Source organism: Oryctolagus cuniculus, chromosome 7, assembly GCF_964237555.1.
Source record: "Oryctolagus cuniculus chromosome 7, mOryCun1.1, whole genome shotgun sequence".
Taxonomy (NCBI): Eukaryota; Metazoa; Chordata; class Mammalia; order Lagomorpha; family Leporidae; genus Oryctolagus; species Oryctolagus cuniculus.
In genome coordinates this window covers 6,657,843-6,684,539 of record NC_091438.1, presented here as the reverse complement: position 1 = coordinate 6,684,539, position 26,697 = coordinate 6,657,843, and the positions used below count along the sequence as shown (strand labels likewise).

At 40.7% G+C, this 26,697-nt stretch overlaps 1 protein-coding gene across 12 annotated transcripts in view; it reads right to left on the bottom strand.

Annotated features, from left to right (window-relative positions):
• RASAL2 (RAS protein activator like 2) overlaps positions 1 to 26,697 on the bottom strand; it is a 419,600-nt gene that overhangs the window by 74,563 nt on the left and 318,340 nt on the right. The gene's annotated exons all lie outside the window — the stretch shown is intronic.

Genomic DNA, 26,697 nt, shown 5'->3' with positions numbered 1-26,697 from the left:
TTTACACCATTGAATACACACAGTGGTAAAACAAACAAAATTCTCTCATTTGCAACAAAATGGATGAAACTGGAAAACATCATACTAAGTGAAATAAGCCAGTCCCAAAAGGGCAAATACCATATGTTCTCCCTGATCTGTGATAACTAATAGAGCACCTAAAAGGTAATCTACAGAAGTGAAATTAATACTTCGAGATTCAATGACTTTGAATAGCCCTTGTCCACTGCTGAAGAGCAATTTTTTTTGCATACAATTTGTGGAATTCTTTACTTAGTACAGAGTTACTCATATATGTATAAAGTTAATTGAAAATAGATCTTAGTAAAAAATAAGAACGGGTACTTGTATACTGGAGGAACTGAAATATTCTGCTACTAAGAAGAGAAGTTTTATTATAAGGGCTGTAAAAATAAAGATAACTAAGTAGCATAAGGTAATGTGGTGGTAAGCTTAAAAGTGTTAACATCTAATCCAGCTCACCAACAGATACAGTATTTAAGAGTTAAGCTTTAAATATAGCCAAATTATTATAAAAGAGATCATTTTTTTAATAATTAAAGCAGTTGGACTTCAAAGAACAAAGTGCTTCACAGTCTTAGATCCCTGCTTGCTTCCAGCTACTTCCTCCAATCTTTCTGGAGTCCCCTGAACGTCTTCTTGGATGCAGCATCTGAAATAAATGCATCCTCAACAAAATCTGTTGACAAAAGGATACATACTGTAGTGAGGGCTACTACTTTTAAGAATCTTACAATACTAATATTGGCAGGTGGAAGGATACTTACAGAAGTATTTTAAAACGCCTTGGGGAAAAGCTTAACTTCAAAGAAAAAGATGTTGACATGTAAAAATGACTCTGTGTGATCATCTTGAGATGAATATTATCATAGACAAGTATGTACAATAAATATTCCCTCCCCAAAAGAATACGGGGCCAACCCATCAGATCTTTTATACTTTAGTTGCCATCAGAACTCACTGTTTTGATGTGAAGACTACACTCCTCCATAAAGTAGGCTATGCTGAGACCATACCTCTCATAATCCTTGTGGCATAATACATGCTCCATGTCCCTGAGCAAGTTAGCTGAGAGGGTGAGGTCCTACTCTACGTAGTCTTTACTTCGTAGCACAAGAATGGAGACTCCATTTCTGTGCTTCCATAGTTACTGCAGTACGATAAAGGTAATGCAGCAAATCATGTACTAGTTTTTAAAGTTTCACGTTACTTCTGTTCTCATTTCATTAGACACAAAAAGTCACAGCACTGCCCTAACTTAAAAAGGGAAGGGTTGAACAATCCTACCACATACCTAGGAAGAGAACCAGAAATAGCTGGTGAACACCAGTATAGACTACTATAATGCTTTACCAACTCAAGTGTTTTTCAAACTCATGTGTTACTCCTTTAATTAGAGAAAAATATAAACAAACATTTGAATAGAACTATTGAGGTCACTGAAGAAAAATACTTACATTACATCTTGTTCTTGCCACCCAAAGAGTAATTGTAAAAACTCACAGAAAATAGCACACAGGCTTTCCCTAGATTCTTGTTTACTGTAGCTTATTACAGGTGTATAGAAACTGGAGGGGGAGAGAAAAAGGCTATTTTAAAAAGTATTGTATTTCTTAGAAAGAGGCATTTGCTGCTCATCCTATACAATCTCAGCACCATCAGAGACAATCACTGTCATTAGCCCTCCAGCATAAAGACTTTCTCTATTATTTTCTATGGGACATAAGTATAGATTATAGAATTCTAGTAGGATTGTTGGGGTTGGTTAAAAAAACCACTGCCCTAAGCTGAGATCTAGCTCAGGGACCTGACTGAATATAATATATAAGTACTTTTCTTTCTTTTTTTTTTTTTGAAAAATAGTTTTTCATTTTGAAATAGATTTAAGCAAAGTTACAAAGACAAGACAGAGTTTCCATATACCTCACACTCCATTTCCCTTATTTTTTTCCCAAAGAAATATTTTATTTAATGAATACAAATTTCATTGCCGGCGCTGCAGCTCACTAGGCTAATCCTCTGCCTTGCGGCGCCAGCACACCGGGTTCTAGTCCCGGTCAGGGCGCCGGATTCTGTCCCGGTTGCCCCTCTTCCAGGCCAGCTCTCTGCTGTGGCCCGGGAGTGCAGTGGAGGATGGCCCAAGTGCTTGGGCCCTGTACCCCATGGGAGACCAGGATAAGTACCTGGCTCCTGCCATCAGATCAGTGTGGTGCGCCGGCCATAGTGCGCCAGCCATGGCGGCCATTGGAGGGTGAACCAACGGCAAAGGAAGACCTTTCTCTCTGTCTCTTTCTCTCACTGTCCACTCTGTCAAAAAAAAATTACAAATTTCATAAGTATAACTTGAGGAATATAGTGATTCTTCTCACTATACCCACCCTGCCACCTCCACTCCCACCCCACCTCCTCCTCCCTCTCCCATTCCCAGTCCCATTCTCCATTAAGATTCATTTACAATTAACTTTATACAACAATTTGCACACATACACACACACAAAAACTGTTTGAGAAAAAGTTTTACTGTTAATTCTCATAATGTAACTCATTGCAATAGAAGTCCTGCATGGGGAGTAAGTGCACAGTGACTCCTGTTATTAATTTAACTCTTATGCATCATGTCAGGGATCACCCGAGGCCCCTGACATGAGCTGCCAAGGCTATGAAAGACTTTTGAATCCACAATCTCCATCAGTATTTAGGCAAGGCCATAAGCAAAGTGGAAGTTCTCTCCTCTTTTCAGAGAAAAGTACATCCTTCTTTGATGGTCACTTCTTTCCACTGAGGTCTCTCTCACAGAGATCCTTCATGTAGGACATTTTTTGCCACAGTGTCTTGGCATTCCATGCCTGAAATGCTCTCATGAGCTTTACAGCCAGACCAGAATGCCTTAAGGGCTGATTCTGAGGTCAGAGTGCTGTTTAGAGTGATTATCATTCTGTGAGTCTGCTGCATGGACTGCTTCCCATGTTGGAACATTCTCTCCTTTTTAATTCTATCTATTATTATTGCCAGATATTTGATCTTATTTATATGATCCCTTAAATATTAATCCTATCTATATGATCACTTTAACACTTAATATGGTCACTTTAATATTTAAGATAGCATTTTTACCACCCTTTCTAACAAAATGCGGTTGTGTATTACACTGAGAATACACTGACAGATGCTCACTTATTTACCACTTTACCTTTACCTTTTTGTGACACTATATCATACAGTATATTTTAATACATTACTTAGTAAAATTTAATTTAAATTTTTGTATAGAACTATACCAGGAACTATAATGAAAGATAAAGCACATGGAGTTGGTAATTTCAGTATTTAAATACTAAACATAAATATATACATAGGCTTATATATATACACACACACATATATATATATATAAATACAAATATGCATGTAGACTGGACATCGCTGAGGAAAGAATTTCTGCACATGAGGATGTATCAACAGAAACCTCCAAAACTGAAAAACAAAGAGTGTAAAAACTGGAAAATCAGAACAGAATATCCAAAGACCATGGGATAATTGTTAACAGGTGTCACATGCTTGCTACCCAGCATCCCATATGCAACTGCTAGTTTGAGTGCTGGCTACTCTGCTCCTGATCCAGCTTCCTGCTAAAGTTCCTGGGAAGGCAGCAGAAGATGGTCTTAGCTCTTGGGCCCCTGCCACCTGTGGGAGACTTAGATGGAATTCCTGGCTCCTGGCTTCTGCCTGGCCTACGATTGTGGCCACCTGGGGAGTGAAACAGCAGGTGGAAGATCTCTCTCTGTCCCATCTTTTCTCTGTTGCTCTGCCTTTCAAATAAACAAATAAATAAATCTTTTTTTAAAAAAAAGGAGAGGAGAAAAAGAACTAGGGAAAGTAACTAAAATGACTGAGATTTTTCCCAAATTAATGTTAGACACCAAACCACAGATTAAGGAAACTCAAAGAAAAGCATGCAGCATACATGCCAAACAAATACACTACTCCTAGGCCTATCATTTTCAAATTACAGAATATCAAAGATAAAAAAATTATGAAGGAAGTGGGGGAGGAGGGATACTTTACAGTGGAACAAAGAATTACATCTGACTTCCCAGAAATCATGGAAGCAAGAGAAGGGTAGAGCGAATATTTAAAGCATTAAGAAAGAAAACCACCAGCACAAAATTCTGTAACCTGCAAAATAATCCTTTAAAAGTGAATTAGGAGGACTGGTGCTATGTGTAGTAGGGTAAGCCCCCAACTGTGGCACTGGCATCCTGTGTGGGCACCAGTTCCTGTCCTGGCTGCTCTCTTTAGATCCAGCTCTTTGCTATGGCCTGGGAAAGCCTGGGAAAGATGGCCCAAGTGCTTGGACCCCTGAACACACATGAGAGACCTGGAAGAAGCTCCTGGCTTTGGCCTGGCCCAGCACCAGCCATTGAGGCTGTTTGGAAAGTGAAGTAGCGAAAGGAACACATTATTCTCTATCTTTCTGTAATATTCTACCTCAAATAAATAAATATATAAAATCCTTTTTAGAAAAGTGAATTAGCAATCAATTTTCTTTCTCAAACAAAAGTTGAGAAGTTTTATGCTAATAGATCTTCTTTGTAAAGAATTTTGAAAGAAGTTCCTGAGAGACATACAAAATGCAGGTTGAGCATCCTTTATCTAAAATGCTTGGGACTACATATGTTTCAGGTTTGGGGAATTTTTGGATTTTGGGGTACATGCATAGACTAATCTGAATGGCTCCAAAATGAAAGCAGAAATGCTCTGAAATCCTCAATGCTCAAAATGTATCATTTCAAATAAACAAATGCTCAGAGCATTTGGAATTTTGGATTTTGAGATTAGCTGTGCTCTATCTGTAATACAGGTCAGAAGCTCAGACCATCATAAAGAAAGGCATTGATGAAGAAATAGATGAAGGGAACATAAAACCTTTCATTTTTCTTATTCTTAGTTAACAACTAATTGCTCAAAATCAAAAAAACAACAATGTACTTGATTATCTATGCTTATATATCATATATATGCTTATATACAAGTATAATGATCAATAGCAATGATATAAAGCATGAGAAGGAAGAATTAAATTATTTTGTTACTAAAATGTATTCAGACTACCTGTGAATATAGTATTATCTAAAAATGGACTTCGATCAGTTGTAAATATATTTAACAAACTCTAGAGAAACCTTGAAAAAAACATTAAAGACAAAGAAGTATGACTTATCTTCTACAAAAGGAGAGAAAATGGCATCATGTAAGATGCTAATCCTAAAACCATGAAAGGCAGAAAAAGAGTAGAGATAAAAATAATAACACAGGGGCTGGTGCTGTGGGTAAAGCTGCTGCCTGTAGTGCGGGCATAACCCTATATAGGCACTGGTTTGAGTCCCGGCTGCTCCACTTCTGATCCAGCTCTCTGCTATGGCCTGGGAAAGCAGTGGAATATGGCCAAGCCCTTGGGCCCCTGCATCCACATGGGAGACCTGGAAGAAGCTCCTGGCTTTGGATCGGTGCAGCTCCGACCATTGCGGCAATTGGGGAGTGAACCAGCAGATGGAAGACCTCTCTTTCTCTCTCTCTCTCTCTCTCTCTCTCTGTAACTCTGACTTTCAAATAAATAAATAAATATTTTTAAAAAAATAACAGAGCAAAGGCAACAAATAGAGCAGAGTTAAAAAAAAATAACGTGCCATGTTAACAGTGTAAATAAATCAATTAAATGATACAAGAATGGATAAAAAATTAAGGCCTAGGGCCAGCGTTGTAGTGCAGCAAGTTAAACTGCTGCCTGTGACACTGGCATCTAATAAGAACACCAGTTCGAGTCACAGCTGCTCTACGCTCAATCCAGCTCCCTGCTGATTTGCCTAGGAAAGCAGTGGAAGATGGCTCCAACGCTTGAGCTCCTGCCTCCCACGTGGGAGACCAGTTTGGAAGATCTAGGCTCCTAGCTTTGGTCAGTGGCTGTTGTGGCTATTTGGGGAGCAAACCAGTGCATGGAAGATCTCTCCTTGTCTCTCCCTCTCTGTCACTCTGTTTTTCAAATAAATAAGTAAATCTTAAAAAAAATTAAGGGCAACCATATGCTGGTGTCAAGAAACCCACTTTAATTATAAAGACACAGACAAGTAAAAGGGTGGGAAAATATCATGGCAGTACTAACTGAAAAAAACAAACAGGAATGGTTGTGGTAATTTCAGATACAGCAGACATCAGAGCAAGGAAAGTTACCAAGGTTCAAGAAAGGTATCACATAACCATAACAGAGTCCTCCAAAAGACGAAACAATCCTTAATGTGCATGTGCCTCACCACAGAACATGAAGAGACAGGAGGCAAAAGTGACAGAGATACTGCGAGAAACAGATGAATCAATACAAGAATTAGAGACTTCAATATCCCTCTATCAGAAGGGATACAGCAGGCCGAAAATCAGTGAAGACACTGCTGAACTCAACCACACCATCAAACAACTGGATGTAACTGGTATATATAGGCTATTTCACTTAGCAACCATAGAAATACATTCTTCGATGTCTGATAGAACATTCACTGAGACAGATTAGTGGGGCCAGCGCTGTGTCATAGTGGGTAAAGCCATGGCCTGTGATGCCAACATCCCTTACGGGCGCTGGTTCAAGTCCTGGCTGTTCCACTTCTGATCCAGCTCCCTGCTAATGGCCTGGGAAAAGCACTAGGGGATGACCCAAGTGTCTGGGTACCTGCACCCATGTGGGAGCCTGGATGAAGCTCCTGGCTCCTGGCTTTGGCCTGGCCCAGCCCTGGCCCATTGCAGCCATTTGGGGAGTGAACCAGCAGAAGGAAGCTCGCTCTCTCTTTCTTTTTAATTAAAAATACACAGATTTATCTGAAAGGCAAAGTTAGAGAGAGAGGAGGGGGTGCGTGTTGCTCCCCCATTCGAGGAGGAACGACGCAGTCCCGGGTTAGCTGCCGGCCCCCCCCACCACCTCCGCGGAGGGGCGGCACCCCCGCCGCTTTCCCCACTTCTGCGGAGGAGAGGCACACCGCCGGCTGGCTCTCTCGGGGGCTGCTCAGATGTTCCTCGGGTGTTCCTCAGATGTTCCCTGGTGCATGTTGTCTCTCTCCTCCTTTATAGTCCTCTTCCACCAATCCCAACTCTGCTGCCCACATGCCGAGCACACTGCTCTCCTTCAATCAGGAGCAGGATCAGCTCCTGCAGCTTATTGGTCAAATTGGTGAGGCAGCTGTGTAGAAGTTGTTTACTCCTTCTCAGCGCCATATGGTGGGAGATCAGATGCATAGAATTAGTCTTAGTTCCAGTAATTTAGTCTAGTCTCAGTTGCTCCCCACAGGTGGGGAGAGAGAGAAGTCTTCCATCCATTAGTTCACTCCCCAAATGGTTGCAGTGGCCGGAGATGAGCCAATCCAAAGCTAGGAGTTTCTTCTGGGTCTTGCAGGTGGGTGCAGGGATCCAAGGACTTGGACCATCCTCTGCTGCTTTCCAGGCTCATTAACAGGAAGCTGGATCATAAGTGGAACAGTCAGGACTCAAACCAGTATCCATATGGAATGCTGGCACTGCAGGGCTTTAACCCATTGTGTCACAGCACCAACCCCAAAAAATTGTTTTTTATTTTTTAAATACCACATTCTGGGTCATAAAACATACCTTAGCATATTTAAAGAATAGAAATCATACAGTGTTTGCTCTTGGACTACACTAGAATTAAACTAGAAATCAGTAACAACACAAAGATAGCTGGAAAATATTCAAACTCATGAGACTGAACAATAACACCAGGGTCCAAGAAGAAATCAAACAGAAATTAAAACTACTGTGAAGTAAACTAAAATAAAAACATAACAAAATTGTGGGATGCAGTGAAAACATGGCTTACAGGAAATTTTAGAGCACTGCATGCATTGTTTTAGGAAATCCAAAGTCAGCAGAAGGAAAATTAGGGCAGAAATCAACGAAATCGAAAACAAGAAATTAAAAGAAAAAATTCAATAAAACCAAAAGCTGCTTCATTGAAAAGATAAATAAAACTGCTAAGCCTCTAGCTAGACTTGGAAGAAAAGAGAGAGCAAACAAATTACTAACATCAGAAATGAAAGAAGGGACAACACTACAGATGCAACAGGCATTAAATGATAATAAAGGAATACCATGAACAACTCTGTCCACAAATCTGGTAACTTAAATAAAGGAGATTAACTCCTAGAAAGATGCAACTGGCTAAACTCAAACAAGAAGATGCAGTTGGTCTGAATAGGCCATTATTGATTAGAGAAATTGAATCAATAAATAACCTTCAAAACAGAAAGTAGAGTTTACATGGGTTCACTACTGCATTGCACTAAGCATTTAAGGAAAAAAAATTATACCAATAGTCTACGACTTCTTTCAGAACACAGAAGCAGACAGAATATTTCCAGATTCAGTCCTAGGTTCCCAGTGGAAGGTACAAAGATCTCCCAAAAACCTCCTGCCCCCAAACATAACAGAGGTAGCCACCTCTGTTTTCAACATTTCCTACCAAAATGGAATCTTTGTGACAACTGGCGAATCTACAAGGACACAATCATCTGCCTGACTCGGGAGCTCGTGGTAGGGCTCACTATCGAGGTTATATACTCTGTAGGCTGTACAAATGTATAAGTATCCCCGCTACACCCTCATGCAGAGTATTTTACTGCCCAGAGCTCCTGCGGGCTCTTCCCACTCACCCTTTGCCACTCCCTGCACCCAACCTCTGGCAACCACCCATCATTTCAGGGCCTCCACAGCACAGCTTCACCTTTACCAGAATATCAATAGGTGCAATCAAACAGTATGCAGCCTTTTCAGTTTGGCTACGTTTGCTTAGCAATATGCACTTGAGGTTCCTCAGGGTCTGTTCTACTGCCTTTTTTTTTTTTTTTTCCCAGTCTCCTTTCTCTCCTTTCTGTTCAGTTTTGGAAGTTTCTACTGAGTTACCCTTAAACTCAAAGATTCCTTCCTCAGCCACGTTGTCTACAAACAAGCCCATAAAACGCATTCTTTATTTCTGTGCCACTGTTTTTTTTTTTTTTTTTTAATCTAGCATTTCTTGTTGGTTATCTTCTGCAAATTTCGGTCTCTGCTTATGCTGACCATCTGTTCTTGAATGCTATCCACTTTATTCACAAAAGCCCTCAGCACACTAAGCATGATTGTTTTACATTCCGGATCTGATGATTTCAAGGTCTGAGTGAACATCTTGTGTCTTCTGCCTTTCAGCAAGCGTTGTGATGTACATCTTTGTTGTTAACAGAGTGTGACGTCCTATATGAAAGGAACTACAGGGAACACTTGGTGTCTGTGGCAACATGGTGGGAAGGTGTGTGTGTCGGGCTGGAGGAGGGGAAGGAGTATTCTGTGGATCTAAGATTAGTCTTCCAGTAAGCCTGTGCCTCTGTGAACTTGACAAGTGCTTCTCAAGATCCCTCAGGCCACCCACACTGTGGAGGACAGGATGGCTAGAGGGGGCCATGGTTAGGCACTGGCAAACCCCCTGGGGGCTGGGCTCTGGCTGAGCAGTTTCTCCTGAGAGCAGATCTTGTAAGTTAAGAACAGCATGCTCTAGCACATCTGAAAAGGGGTCCTTGCTTCCTCCTCTGGCCGGAACTGAAATCCAAAGGGCTTTTCCTCTGCTACTCACTGTGAGAATCTGTAGAGCTCCAGGGGGCACAACGCACAAAAGTGTGGGTTCAGTCCCCTTGGAGTTTTCAGTCTCCAGCAATTTGTCAATTACAGTTCAGGTTTTCCTTCACACTTTTGAGAGACAATATAATGCTGTATCTATATTAACATCTACCATAGTGTTTACATTTAAGTAAGTGCTTAATAAATAACTGATAAATACACACATACAATTATGGGGGTTTTTATAAAAGAAATTCAGATCAGGAAATGTCTAAGATTGCATGGAGTGGTCAGTGGTATGTCATGGAAGTAGCAGAATCTACGGAACTCAGTTTTCATCTCCTTGATGTAACTAAAATGTGTTTGTTATTTTAACCTGAGCACACCAAAGGAAGGGAAGAAAATTAGAAATAAGAAATAACATTACAACAGCAGGGACTTGTGGCTGCTGCATTCAGTAATGTGCCTGTAGTGATACTTGGTATTTCGTAAGTGACAACATTTGTTGACCAAATGAATTTATTTAAGGCCTCCTGAGTTCCTGCAATGGCTGGAAGCTTCCCATATGTAATACCATTTCATCTATGCAGCAAATCCATGAAGTAGGCATTCAGCAACTTGCGTTAGATTACACAGCTGACAGACAGGGAGTTAAGATTTAAGTCTAATGTATTGCTAATGGTTACAAAGCTTCATTCATTCATATGTTGAACAGTTACTATTTGTCAGATACTTGAGGCATCTGAAAGTATACCCAAGAACAAAACCAAAAACCTTGTCTTCATTCAGCTTCCTTATTAGCGGAAGGAGACCATGAACAAAGAGCACAGTAAGTAAAAGACAAGAGCTACAGAAAAAACGGAGTCATGGAAGAGAGGGTGGTGACAGAGTTTGGTCACGGTAGCCTTCCAGAGAAGGGTTACAGCTGAATAAAGACAAGAAGATGAGTTAGCCAGCAGATGTCAGAAGGAAAAGTACCCCATGCAACAGGACCGGGCTAGGCAAAGGCTTCCAGGCAGAGGCAAGGCTACGATGTGCAAGGAAGAGCCAAGAAGTCAGTGTGGCTGGAGTGAAGGAAGCGATACGAGGGTAGTGGGAAGTGATGGTAGCAGGGTAACGCTGGTCGAGGCAGAGGCACTGAGTGGTGAGAGTGTGCAGAACCTGCTGGTCACTGCAGGGACCACAGTTTTTACTGTACAGAGAGGAGGTCACATCTAAGAAAGTCAGCAATGAGAGACAAGACAGCTTAAAGCCGTCATAATTAAATAAGCATCTGCTCTTCTAAAATACTTTTAGCTACAAAAATAGAAACATGTATTTTCATATGAAGTTTTCAGCATGTATGCGCAATCTGTGAATTCATTTCCTACATTTGAATAGCTAAGTTACAGAGAAGGTATATAACTTTCCCAAGGTTAACCGCACTAAATGGCAGAATAGAATTCCTAGCCCAGGCATAGCCTGACTCTGGAACACTTGCATATTAACCACTGTGCTATGCTAATTCACAACACTCTAATTCTTCTTCAGATAAATACTCTAAGCACTATAATAAAACTTAATATTCCCCCATGTGCTGTATTTAATTTCTACATATATCTTACAGAGTTATACACCACAAAGAGCCAGGAGGGCATTAAGACAATTCAATATGTGAGGGGAACAACAGCAAAAGTAAGCAGGGAAAAAAAAAACCTACCTGTGTGCCATTTGACTGAGATGAACTTACTTACACCTAGGTTTCCATATGATTAAAGTAAAATTGAAACTACTGAAATTACTTTCATATGTAATGGATTCTGTGATCACTAGGTATAAAAGATTCAAATAAAAAATTTTAAAACAGATGGATTCCAAGAGGAAAATGCTTCTCTCTTTTTCACATGAAGTAATGATATCATCCAAGTCTTAGAAATATGAAGTGGGTAAGTGATGCTCCTACAGGCAAGTCTAAACCCCAACAGCAAACCGAAACAAAGGAAAGACTACATAAACTGATTGCATCCTCTGACAACAACTTAATTTGAAAACATACTACTAAACCACTCAACATTAATGCTAGAATATCCAGTTCTCTGAAATGCTGTTGCTATCATCTACAATTCTTAAAAATAGTAAAAAGTTCATTATTTTAAAAAAATTACATTCTCACAGCAATTGGTAGAACTAAAAAGACTTACTTTAATTAGTTGGTATTCACTATTTTCTTTCAAAATAGGGCTTAAAATTAGCAACTGTCAGTTAAAGAAAAAGCCAAATGTTGCCTTTCTTTAGGTTGGTCAATGTTGAGATAATGGGAACAAAAGTTGTTCACGGACGGCAAATTGGAGTAACCCCGGAAGACTGCACTTGGCGATCCAGGCGTGATTGTAACTGAAATAAAGCCGCTGCTACGCAACTGCTCTCCGAGGCCTCCGCGGAGGTAATCAGAGACATTGCCTTGCCGGCATCTAGCTCTGCGCTGCTCCCTTAAGACGGGGAGCAGTGGGGCTGGAGAAACATGTCATCACCTTTCACAAGAAAACACAGGGATGTGCCCTGATTCTGCTGGAGACGTGTTCACAGCAGCAGTCACACAGGGATTAAGGACAGTGTTACAGCAATTCTAAGTGATTAAGTAATTTTAGTAGCAGTTCCTTTAAATGTTGTTATCACTCATACTAAGAAAATGCCACCCTGTCAACTAGAAAGGATCAGGTGAGAATTGTTTTCGTTCTTGCTTTTGAAGTTTTAGTTTAACTGGCAAATCAATCTCTTCTGTATCTTGCATATTTTAGTAGTTCTTTTCAGCATGGATTGTAATTACCAGAGAAGAAAAGCTATGCCATATATAAATGCTTCTGTTCCTCACTCACTTCATACAATTTAAGAACTTCTAAATATTCAGTACGTGTTGGCTAAAACAAAAATATAAAAAATTAACAAGGTAAAAGGGAAAGAACAACTGAAAATGTTCAACTCCTCTTCCTGGTCATCATATTTTACTTAGTTTATTTTCCAGTTATTGGAAATCCAAAGAGGAAAGGAAACTCCAGGAGACAAGAATAACAAAAGAACGAACAGTTACCAGGGCTTCATAGAGAACAAGCCATTTTAATACGGATAATTGCTCCCCTACTAATTCATCCAAATGCAAGAGAAAAGGTTCCATCCTAAATTACAACTGCTTTTCTCGCCCAAAGCTGATGAGTCACAGTCTTTGGGTGTAAGGTGTAGTGATGTGCATTTTTACCAAGCATCCAAGATGACTTTTTTTTATTAAGCAAAACTTCTATTATGAAATTTTAAACATACAAAGCACAGAAATAAACATGTACCCATTAATTATATCTAACCAATGATAATGTCCTATTGTTACGAAGACATTATAATTACTATATTAAAATATAAAATACATAGTATAACTGTTGTACTATGTTTTTTTTTTTTTTTAATTTTTTTTTGACAGGCAGAGTGGACAGTGAGAGAGACAGAGAGAAAGGTCTTTCTTTGCCGTTGGTTCACCCTCCAATGGCCACCGCAGCTGGCGTGCTGCGGCCAGCGCACCACGCTGATCCGATGGCAGGAGCCAGGTACTTATCCTGGTCTCCCATGGGGTGCAGGGCCCAAGTACTTGGGCCATCCTCCACTGCACTCTCGGGCCACAGGAGAGAGCTGGCCTGGAAGAGGGGCAACCGGGACAGAATCCAGCACCCCGACTGGGACTAGAACCCGGTGTGCTGGCGCCGCAAGGCGGAGGATTAGCCTAGTGAGCCGCGGCGCCGGCTGTTGTACTATAATATGTTAAAACATACGTGTGTATTGATATCTTAAGATTTGCTGAAAGGGTAAACAGATGATATCTAGCACACTTTCTCTGTCACTAATAATATTCTCTATATTATAGATTCATTTTCATTTGATATAACACGGTTATGTCAGATTTCTTTTGATTTTTATCCATCTGTTAAATTATTTCAAGCCTTTTACTTTAAACTTTATAGATTATGTTTAAAAAAAAGATTTATTGAGGTATAATTTCACCCCCCCCAAATTCACTATTAGGTGATGTACAGCTTCAAAAGTTTTGACAAATACATACCCCTACAACTGAGAAATAGATCATTCTATCACCCCCAAATTTCTCTGTGCTCCTTTGTAGTATCTTCCTCCCACCCTCAGTCCCCAGAAACCACTCATTCGATTTGTTCCAATAGCCTTATCTTTCCCAGAATGTCATATAAATGAAACTGTACAGTATGCAGTCTTCTTTAACTTAGCACATTTCTGAAATTTATCCATGATGTTCCAAGTATCATTGGTTCATTCCTTTTTTTTTTTTTTAAAGATTTATTTTATTTATTTGAAAGACAGAGTTAGAGAGGTAGAGACAGAGCGAGAGGTCTTCTATCTGCTGGTTCATTCCCCAGATGGCCCCAAAGGCCGGAGATGCGCCGATCTGAAGTCAAGAGCCAGGAGCTTCTTCCAGGTCTCCCACGTGCGGGTGCAGGAGCCCAAGGACTTGGCCATCCTCCACTGCTATCCCAGGGCACAGCAGAGAGGGGGATCGGAAGAAGAGCAGCCGGGACTAGAACTGGCGCCCATATGGGATGCTGGCGTTCCAGGCCAGGGCTTTAACCCACCACACCACAGCGCTGGCCCTGGTTCATTCCTTTTTATTATGCAGTGTGGGTAAAGCAAAGTTACTTAATCTATTTTCTAAGTGATGGGACATTCAGGCTGTTTCCAGTTTCAGACTATAAAAAATAAAGCTCCTATACACATTTGCAAACATATTCTTATGTGGACTTATGGTGTGGCAACCACTGAGTTAAAAGCATATTTGGAAATTCACAAATAACAGGAACAAATGGAAAATTTTTAAAGATATAATGTTAATGAAGTAGAGAGGAATGCATACTGAGAGAGTAAGGAATCCCTTGACGTTTTTTCTTTGACATATGAAATAATTTTGGATTGACATAAGATTTGGAAAAGCAGTACGAGTTTTCCTTTGCTCAGTAACATCTTACATAATCATAGTTTAATTTTGAAAACTAGGAAATCAATATAGATACCTCACTGACCTAAATTGTAGACCTAAATGTAATTTCACATCTTTCCACTTTTCTATCACCACTAAAACAAATTACCACAAACAGTGCTTAACATTGTTTGTTGTATTCTGGTTCTGTAGAGGCTGGAAGTCTAGTCCAGGCCGCACCTGGCGAAACTTCAGGTGTCAGCTGGTCTCTGCAGATCTGCTCCTTGCTTTTCCCAGATTCCAAGGCCACCCACATTTCTTGTCCTGTGGCCCTTATCCCGTCATCAAAGCCAGCAATACTGCATCTCTGTGAAAGTCTCTAAGCTTATGGAGGCTCAAGTAATTAAACTGGACACACCTGGACAGTCCAGGATAATTTTCCCAACTCGAGGTCCTTAGACTTAATCACATCTGCAAAAGTCACCTTTACCACATAAAGTAACGTCGTTCACGAGTTCTGTACTAGGATGTAGACGTCTAGGTGGTGACATTACTTTGCTTTCTACATGCAGTTTGTTTACTTAATCTCTTGTGAATGGGCACGTAGGCTATCTCCAATCTTTTGCAGTCACAGACAATGTTGCAATGAATAACTTTGTGCATACATATTTTCACAGTGGTAGAAGCGAGTCTTCAGGACGGATCCTAGAAGTGAGATTGCTGGGCTGAATGGAAGTGTGCAGGTAATTCTGCCACATCCTCTTGAGAAGGGGTTGTTCTAGTCTGTCTGTCAGTAATGTAGGAGAGTGTCAGTTGCCTGAAACCTGACCAACGATATTGGTTGTCACACTCTTAATAGCTCCTACCAGCCTGAAAGGTGGGAAAGCACTTCACTCGATGTTCTAAAATCTGCATTTCCTTGAATATGAGTCGGTTTGAACATTGTTCTCATATTTCTAGGAAAATTTTTACAGCTTTTTTTAAAAAAATAATTACCTGTTAATGACTTCTTTCTTCTTTTTCTATTGGGTTTTGGTTATTAATCCCTCAATTTTTAATAGTTTTTTAAAAATATGTTGTGCATATTTTCTCCCAGCTATTTGTCTTTTAACTTTGCTGCTTTTTTGCTATGCAATTTTTAAAAGACATTTTGTGTATAGTCAATTATTTTTATGTTGTGGTTTAAATTGCCTTTGGTCTTTCAGTAATCATTACAGAAGCTTTTTCCTAATTAAGTTAAAGAATTTACACATTTTTTCTATTAGTTGTATATCATTTTTATATGTAGATCCATAATTCACTTGGAGTGACATATACATCTAATTTTATCTTTTTCCATATAATTACTCAGTTGTCCCTACATCATTTATTTCAAATATCAATTCCTCAGTAAACCATTTTTTTTGTCTAATAGGATTCAGTGTCTCTCAGTTCTGAATGTCTAAGACTTTCATTCTATACTACTGGTTTCCTCTGCCTTAACCTATAATTAGTTCTCCTATTTTATATCCCCTACGGAATCTTAGCTCCTGAAGGCAAATGGGAAACAAACAACTTGAACTCATTTTTGTATTTCTACAATGTTTAGTGGGCTATTTAATACCTACGGCAGAGTGTTAATAATGATTCATCTAAATTATTAAGAAACGTCAAATCCACTCACAGATATAGGAAAATGGACATAGTATATCTGGGAGGGAAATTTCAAAATTATTAAAAGAGAAGGAAGTTTCATGTTTAAAGAAATGTCTATAATTTGAAATATTTGCTTCTATAGATGCTTCAGCTCCTGATGATGAGGCATACGTTGAGTTTTCTATGACTCACAGAGACTGCGCTCTTCTTATTCAAGTTCACAGAGTATGAGTATCAGGGACGATAGCTTTTAGGAATAAAATAATGAGAAATGATGGGTCAAAGCTAAGAACGAGCGCATCCTCCTAAAGTGAGATCTATTAGTCTATTGGACAGTCTCCAGGAGGTTATCACAAAAGCCCGAAAAAGCATTAGATAATATGATGTGAAGGACAGCTTCTCATTGTCAGAGGAGATGCACTAGATGAATTTAACTGAAGTCTTCCATATCTCATTTCCAGGACCCTAAGAATAACAGCATCGCAGATAGAAGGGGGCTTTGGAGCTATTAGTTATTTAAAAAAGTAAAAAATTTTACTGCTCTGGTGAAACAAAGTGTACCTAAAATCCATATTATAGATTGTGGTGAGCAAAAGGTATAATGTGAAACAACAGAATTACTCTTTGTAAATGCCTGTCAGGACAGGCTATTCCGGGGTGGTGGAGTAAGAGTAGAACAGATATAGATTAAGAGAGGAGAAGGAAAGTAGAAATACTTTGGAAAAGATTTTATTAGGCAAATTTATATTACTTGTAGAGGGTAATTCCTAACTGTACTGTTTCTAATGCTGCAAACAAGTTTTCTATTGTGAATTCAAGCACCAAAATATTAACAAACTGGTCCTTACTATATAGTACCCTCTTATCTGCAAATCTTCAAAAATCTTAAAATATCTGTATAATAGTTAATTAACATAAAAAAAATCATGGGTCTTAGTGGAGGTCAAACAATTTGGTCTTGGTCATATAAATGTGATGCTAGTTGAACAGAGAGTGAAAAATAAAGTCCTTATCATATCTTTGCCTGTTCCAGGCATAAATCCTTAAATGCCAATAATATGAAATCCTTGTACTGGTACCCTGGCAGAATTAAAAAGGCAGGGTGACACAGACCTTAGACTACACAGTCAGAAGAGTTCAGTCTCTTTCAACTGCAGCTGCCTGATTTTAATGGGAAAGTGCTCCTGAGTAACAATGGTTTTACTTACTACCTAGGATAGGAACCCAGGTAGCTATGTTTTGGCCTTTATGTCTGCTGATTATAGTGTGTTTTTTCTCCATTTAATTTTTTTTGGATTTATTTTTATTTATTTGAAAAAGTTACAGAGAGAGGTAGAGACAGAAAAAGAGGTCTTCTATCTGCTGGTTCACTCCCCAGATGGCCGCAACGGCTGGAGCTGTGCCAATTGGAAGCCAGGAGCCAGGAGCCTCCTCCAGGTCTCTCACATGGGTGCAGAGGCCCAAGGACTTGGGCCATCTTCTACTGCTTTCCCAGGCCATAGCAGAGAGCTGGATCGGAAGAGGAGCAGCCGGGACTAGAATTAGCACCCATATGGGATGCTGGTTCTTCAGACCAGGGCTTTAACCGGGTGTGCCACAGCACCGGCCCCTCCATTTAACTTTTAAAGACTTGAGAGGTTGACTGCATTCCTATATTCAAATATAGGAATATAGGACTACAATGAAATATACCTTGAATCAGATGCAAAACTGAAGAGTTCTTATGAGTTACTCTATCATTATTCTCTTAGAGCATCTATAAAAAGAAAATCTTTTTGTTCTATTCACTGCATTCCACACTTCTTAACTCCATTTTAAACTTAAAAACCCAGTAGAGGGGTAGGCATCTGGTGGTGTGGTTAAGATGCTGTTTGGGACTTCCACATCCCACATGAAGAGTGCTTAGTTCAAATCCTGACTCTGCTTCTGATTCCAGCTGTCTGCTAATGGGCTCCTGGGAAACAGAAGGTGGTAGTTGTACTCTGGTCCCTGCCACCCATGTGGTAGATCTGCATTCAGCTCTAAGCTCCTGGCTTTGGCTTGGTGTATCCAGGCTGTTGCAGGCCTCTGCAGAATGACCCAATGGATGGGTGATTGATCAATCAGTCAATCACTCTCTCTCTCTGTCTCTCCCCTCTCTCACTCTGCCTTTAAAATAAGTACAAATAATCTTTATAAAATTTATTATTGAATGTTGCAGAGTTGTACATCAGAGCATTCTTATATTTTATAAGTAAACATCTTGGGACTGCAAATTCAACCAAATTTTATTCATTTGGTACAGTAAGAATAAATTACAAATTGTTTGAAATCCATGCATATGAGGGGTCTTCAAAGATTTCATGAAAAATAGGTATTATGAAAAACTATGCATGAATTTCAAAAATTTCTGCACCAATATAAACTCATATTTTAATTTCAGTTCCATGAACTCTTTGAAGCACCCATGTACACCACCTGTTTGGATACCACTAATTATCACAGAACAGGGAAGGCAGCTATAGAGACAGTATCACTACAGTACAACAGTATGACTGCTATAGTGGCTAACGGCAGACTCCTACGGAAGCACAGAGAAGGTCAGGGCCAATGCTGCACAGAAGAGGTGAGAAAACCTCGGAGCTGGGAATGCTTTTAGGAAGGAGGTGAGGTGGACTTCCTGGATAGATATGTGTACAGACCTGAGAAACTTAGTCTGGGAAGCTCCTAGGGTCGGTAAAGATGGAATGTGGGGTGTGGAAAGGTCGGGGTGGGGATAGGGATATTCTATACTGGGAAGTGAACACACGAGGGCAGTCAAAAACTAGACAAGGAAAAGCTCTCGGTGTTGACTTGACTTTGGTTTTTATCATCCTGCAACATGAGTTGGACTCTGAAGTTTTCAGCAGGTGATTGATGTCTTTTGAAGAAAACGCTCGCTCTGAGGACACTCAAATGAGGGGAAGGAGGAGAGGAAAGACTGAGTAGAGTAGAGGAGGAATTCACCATGCAAGCCAAATAACATGTATAATAAAATTTGTTCATGTTCATGGCCATAGAATACTACAGAACTATTAAAAGACTTTTAAGCAAAAGAGAATCAAGTGATGATCAGGTTTAGATTTTAAAGAGACCACTGTGCCAAGAATATTTAGGCTAAAGTAGGTGAGGAGGAACTGGAGGGCAAAGATGAGTTAAGAGTTTTTTATTGAATGTGCTGTGGAAACTGGATCTCCAAGTGTGGAAGTGTGAAACTAGACCCCTACCTTACATATTATACAAAAATCCCTCAAAATGGATCAAAGACCAAAATCTATGACTTGATACCATCAAATCATTAGAGAACTTTGGGGAAACTCTGCAAGACATTGGGATAGGCAAAGATTTATTGGAAAACACCCCAGAAGCACAGACAATCAAAGCCAAAATTGACAAATGGGATTACATCAAGCTGAGAATCTTCTGTACTGAAACAGAAATACTCAGCAAAGTAAAGAGGCAAAGGACAGAATGGGAGAAAATATTTGCAAACTACGCAACTGATAAAGGGTTAACATCTGGAATTGAGAAAGAGGTCAAGGGGCTGGTGCTGTGGCTTAGTGGGTAAAGCCGATGCCTGTAGTGCTAGCATCCCATGTGGGTGCTGGTTTGAGTCCCAGCTGCTCTGCTTCTGATCCCGCTCTCTGCTGTGGTCTTGGAAAGCAGTGGAAGATGGCTCAAGTCCTTGGGGCTCCCCCGTACCTGTGGGGGAGACCTGGAGGAATCTCTTGGCTCTTGGCTTTCTCTCTCTCTCTGCTTCTCTGTAACTCTTTACCTTTCAAATTAATAAGTAAATCTTAAAAATAAATAAAGAGCTCAAGAAATTCAACAACAAAACAAACAACCCAGTTAAGAAATGGGCAAATGACTTGAACGGGCATTTTTCAAGACAGGAAATTCAAATGGCCAACAGACACTTGAGAAAATGCTCAGGATCACTAGCCATCAGGGAAATACAAATCAAAACCACAATGAAGTTTCTCCTCACTCCAGTTAGAATGGCTGTCATACAGAAATCAACAAATGACAAATGCTGGCAAGGATGTGGGTAAAAGATATCCTGGTCCACTGTTGGTGGAATTGTAAACTGGTGCAGCCACTGTGGAAGACAGTATGGAGATACCTCAGAAATCTGAATGTAGACCTACTATATGATTCAGCCATCCTACTCCTGGTAATTTACCCAAACCAAAAGAAATCAGTATATGAAAGAGTTATCTGTACCCCCATGTTCACTGAAGCACAAGTCACAATAGCTAAGATGGAATCAACCCAGATGTCCATCAACTGAAGACTGGATAAAGAAATTATGGTATATATACACAATGGAGTACTACTCAGTTATAAAAAAAAATGAAATCCTGTCTTTTGTAACAAGATGGCTGCAACTGGGAACCATTATACTTAGTGAAATAAGCTAGTCCCAAAAAGACAGATATCATATGTTCTCCCTGATCTGAGGTAGCTAATAGAGTACCTGAAATATAATGCATTAGAATGAAATAGACATATTAGGAAGCAGTGATTGTTTATAGCCCTGTCTCTTTCATTGAGAAACAGGATTTTGTTTTGTTTTCTCTTAATACTATTTATTAAACCCTTTTACTTAGGGCAAGATTAACTATACGATCATTAAATTTACTGAAAAAAAGATCATTGTAAAAATTAAGAGCGGGGTGGGGCTGGTGCTGTGGCGCAGTGGGTTAAAGCCCTGGCCTGAAGCACCAGCATCCCATATGGGCACTGGTTCTAGTCCTGGCTACTCCTCTTCCGATAGCACTCTCTCCTATGGCCTGGGAAAGCAGTAGAAGATGGCACAAGTCCTTGGGCCCCTGTACCCACATGGGAGACCAGGAGGAGGCTCCTGGCTCCTGGCTTTGGATTGGTGCAGCTCCGGCCACTGAGGCCAACTGGGGAGTGAACCAGTTGATGGAAGACCTCTCTCTCTGTCTCTACCTCTCTCTGAAACTCTGTCTTTCAAATAAAGAAAATAAATATTAAAAAAAAAATTAAGAGTGGGAATCCAAGAGGGAGGGGAAGCTAGGGTTGGAGCATGGGTGGGAGGGAGGGTAGGGAGAGTAAATACCACTCTCTTCCTATAACGGTGTAAAGGAAATATACAAAACTTGTGTAACTTAAATAAAATATATAAATAAAAAAGAGGAAGAAAAGAGTCTATTGTAGGGAGACAGTGCTGCAGCATAGCAGGTAAAGCCACCCTCTGCAGCCCTGGCATCCCAGGTGGGCACTGGTTTGAATTCCCGCTATCCCACTTCCAATTCAGCTCTCTGCTATGGCCTGGGAAAGCAGTAGAATACAGTCCAAGTGCTTCGATCTCTGTAGCCATGTGGGAGAACAGGAGGAAGCTCCTAGCTTCTGGCTTTGGCCTGACTCAGCAGATGGAAGATTTTTCTCTCTCCACCTCTGCCTTTCTCTCTCTGTAACTCTGCCTTTCAAATAAATAAATAAATAAATCTTAAAAAAATAAAAACAAACTTCCCTTTCACCCTTAAAAAAAGAATCAACTGTACTAGGCAGGGCTTACATGAAAATCATAGGGGCCCAGTGCAAAACAAAAATGTAGAGGCTATTGTTCAAAAGGCAGGACACCAAACTTATTATAAGTACAAAAGTAGACGTCATTTTCCTTTCTTCAATGGTTTCTGTCTCTGGTTTTTAGTTACTATTCAATGCCATGTGCTCTTGAAAACCATGGATATGTATAGCATTAATTATAGACCTTCACAGGTGTCTCAAGACCCACCTGTGAGTGCCCCACTGGTTGCCAGGTTTCCCACTGCCTGCCACAAAACTCTCCCCTAACCCATGGTAAGGAAATCTAGCTAGGCTTCTTCCTTTCCCATGGCTGACTACTGCAAGGTGCTAGGTACTCAGATGGGAAATGGACAGGGGCTTCCCTTCCACTGCCTAACCCTAAATGTGGTCTCTGGTTACCCAGCAGACATTCCTAGAGCTGACAGGCATGGGTGAGGACTTCCCTGTCAAGCCTTGTCCTAAGATGCCTTGGGGTATGCAGCCTAACCCCTATCTTTCTCACTATTGTGGACAGGCCCTTGCTGGGGTCACAGTGATAGCTATGTCTGGGTAATATGGAAGGAGGAAGAAGGATGCAGTATCAGGGCACAGGGACATAGACAGTGGAGACTCCAACCAGGGGAGACAGTGGGAGGTTGGTACTGTGTGGGAGTCTTGGCCACAGAGTCCATTGTCCTTCATTTACAAAACACAAATCCACAGATCCATTACTGAGACTCCTGAGATGGTAACCACAGGACATTAAACGTCATACCCAGTGCCTTTCTGAGCACAGGCTCTATATACTGCACTGCTCTCATGCTCATCAAGGAGGCCTTGGGACTGGGTCAGTGAAGGAACAAGACCAATGACTGAAGTGAGCAAATGGCAGTGGGCTGGAAGAGTGGGGATGGCAGAATCCGAAGACAGGCAGACAAGAACCTCTGGTGATTGAATTTGACAGAAAGGAAGAATATATTATAATGCTTAGGTTTCTAGGGATAGGAAGACATTTGCAGTATGAGAAAGCTAGACACTAATGAGGAAATGTTTTAGGGAAAAACAGGAGTTATTACAGTTTGGGGAATGTTGGGTTTAAATTACTACCGGACATTAGAATGCAGAAGACTATTGGGAATAACGTTTGCCCAAACAATATCTCTTTCTATTTCTTGATTCATGAAAAATTAATTTCACTGCTATACAAAAGTCCTGAAAAGTCTTTTCTGGGTGGACATTTGGTACAACAATGAAGATACTGCTTGGGAGACCCACATCCCATATTGGAGGGTATAGCTTAAGTCCAGGCTCTGCTTCCTGCTAATGCGCACCATGGAGGACAGCAGGCAATGGTACATGTAGGTGGGTTCCCATCATCCATATGGGAGACATAGATTGAGTTCTGGGCTCTTGGCTTCAGCCTGGCCCAGCCTCAGCTGTTGCAGGCATTTTGGGAAGGGTACCAGTAGATGGGAGAGATCTTGTTTCTCTCTTTCTTTCTCCATCTCTGTCTGCCTTTCAAATAAATAAGTAAATGAGGCCTGAGTATCATGAGCCCATTAAACATTTGATAAGAATGTAGAGGCAGACCATAAGTAATTTAACAGATACAGACTTATGGAAGAAGTTATAAAATGTACCACGTAAGACAGGAATAATAATATACTTTGTTGATAACTTCTAAAACTTAACATGCCACATATATGAAAACACTATAATTCAAATTTTCTTTTCAAAGTAAATGTTGGGGCAGGTGTCATGGCACAATGGGACAACCATCCCGTATCAGAGTGCCTGGGATCAAGTGTTACCTCTACACTGCTCCAGCTCCCTCCTAATGCACTTGGGAAACAGCAGATGATGCCCTAGTACTTGGGCCCCTCCCATCACTTGGGAGAGCTGGATGGAGTTACTGGCTCCCGGGTTTGGCCTGGCCCAGCCATGACTGTGGCAGACATTTGGGGAATGAATAAGGGGATGGAAGATCTCTCTCTTTCTCTCTGCCTTTCAAATTAATTAACTGAAAAAGTAAAATCAAGTAAATGCTATGCTTCCTACTTTTATATTATTGAGTAAAAGTATTCAGTACTATCTTCCTTATAGCAGGCAAAATTATGGTAGTTTGCATAAAAATGCAAATAAACAAAGTATCAATAATAAATAATTACCTAAAAGGTATAGAAAATAAGCAGCTAATAATATAATGTATCTTGGTTCCCTCACTGTCCCCTAAAATACATTTTTAACCTAATATATACAAAAACCCACTATTTTTTCATCCATAATCATTATTAAAAATATTTTATGTTCCTTTTATCCTAGGTCTTTGCTTTTTTTATAAAGGTTTATTTACGTATTTAAAAGGCAGAGTTACAGAAAGAGACAAGGAGAGACAGAGACAGAGAGACCTTCTGTCTGCTGGTTCCCTCCACAGATGGCTGCCACAGCCAGGACTGAGCCAAGCAGATGCTAGGAACCAGGAGCTTATTTCAGGTCTCTCATGTGGGTGCAGGGGCCCAAACACTCGGGCCATCCTCAGCTGCTTTTCCTTGGTACATCAGCAGGGAGCTGGATCAGACATGGAGCAGCCAGGACTTGAACCAGCACCCATATGGGATGGTGCTGCAGGTGGCAACTTTATCTGGTCCACCAATGCACTAGTCCCTATCCTAAGTCTTTGCAACCTGTGTTCTATTTTTTTACATGTTTTTTCTTTTTAAATATTTATTTACTTATTTGAAGGACTGAATTACCAGATAGGGAGGGAGGGAGGGAGGGAGGGAGAGAGATCTTCCATCCATTGGGCCACTCTCCAAAAGGATGCAAGGGCCAGGCCTGGGCCAGCCGAAACTAGGAACCAGGAGCTTCATCCAGGTCTCCCATGTGGAGGCAAGGGCCCAGGTACTTGGGCTGTCTTCCGCTGTCCTCCCAGGGATGCACTAGCAGGGAGCTGGATTGGAAGTGGAGCATCGAGGACCTGAACCCATGCCCATATAGGATGCTGGCATTGCAGATGGTGGCCCACCTGCTAGACCACAATGCTGGCCCTGCTACTTAAAAAACAACAACAACAACAACAAAAAAAAAAACAGCGAGATATAATTCGCAAACCACTGAATTCAGTATATTCAAAAAGTTGTGCAAGCATTACCACAGTCTAATTCTGGAACATTTTCATTATCCTAAAAAGGAACTCCACACTCATTAAGAGTCACTTCCCACTCTCCTCCAGCCCCCAGCTCATGGCAACCAGTAATCTATTTTTCTGTCTCTATGGATTTGCCTTTTCTGGACATTTCATGAAAAGGGAATCATACTAGATGGGACTCCCTTCACTCAGCATAATGTATTCCAAGTTCACCCGTGTTGTAGCCTGTCTCAGTACTAGACTCCTTGTTTTGCCAGAATACTATGTCCTGGTATGGCTAGACTACATTTTGTTTATCTAATCATCAGTTGGTGGACATTTGGGTTGTGTCTTTTTGCTTACTCTGAATATATTTTGTGTGGGCATAAGTTTTCAATTTCCAGGGCTGGCTCTGTGGCATTAAGCCTCTGCCTGTGATGCTGGCCTCCCAAATGGGTGCCGGCATGAGTCCTGGCTGCTCCTCTTCAGATTCAGCTCTCTAATGGCCTGGGAAGACAGAAGATGGCCCAAGTGCTTGGGCCCTGCACCTGTGTGAGAAACCTGGAAGCTCCTGGCTTCAGATCGGCCGGGGTGGCTATTTGGGAAGTGAACTAGCAGGTAGAAGACCTCCCTCTCTGTAACTCTTGCCTCTCAAATAAATAAATAAATAATAAATAAATATTTTTAAAAAGTTTTCAATTTCCTTGTGTATATAAGTAAAATTGCTAAGTCTTAAGGAAACTATGTTTAACCCTGTGAACAACTGTCAAACTGTTTATCAAAACGACTATACCATTTTATACACCTACCAGCAAGGGATGAGAGTTCTACTTTCTCTACATCCTCACCTATACTTTTTATTATCCCCAGTTTTAGAAAAGATTCATGTACTTATTTGAAAGGCAGAGTTATGGAGAGAGAGGGAGGGAGAGAAAGATTTTTCCGTCTACTGGTTCACTGACCAAGTGGCCGCAATGGCCAGGGCTGGGCCAGGCCAAAGCCAGGCGTCCAGAACTCCATTCGGTCTCCCACATGGGTGGCAGGGGACCAAGCTTGTGCCATGTGCACTGCTTTCCCAGGCACATTAGCAGCGAGCTGGATAGGAAGTGAAGCAGCAGAGACAGGAACCAGCACTCATATGGGATATGGGATGCCTGTGACGCAGGTGATAGCCTCATTCGCTGTACCACAATGCCAGCCCCTATACCCAATTTTCATTATAATCATCCTAGAGAGTATCAAGTGGGAGATCTGTGGTTTTGATTTCCAGTTTACTAACGATTAAGGATGCTGAGCATTTTTCATGTGCACGTTGCCATCTATTTGTATATCTTCTTTGGAGAAATGTCTATTCAATTACTCAAAAAGTTTTATCGGATAATCTTTCAAATGAAATGAGATGTTTAATATAAAACTAGGCATTTGCAAATCCTGTGGAATGGTACCAGTCTTGGTTCTAGAGTGAAAGGGCCTAACAGCAGGAAGGCCCCCCAATGAGAAGCTGAGAAGGGCAAAACTGTGTTTTTGCACAGCTAAGCCTAACAAGAGAAAAAACGTCGGTAAATCTTCTTTATCTCTAGTTTCTGAACTTCTGTGAAAAACAAAAGCATCTGTTATCAGTTATCCTTAGTAGCTAATTATGTACATGCTCCTTTAATTGGGCTAACATTTATCTCGCACTGTGATGTCAAAGCTGTGATGCCTAAGCTGTGATGCCTGTCCTCCACCATGATAGTCCAGGAGAAATATCTTG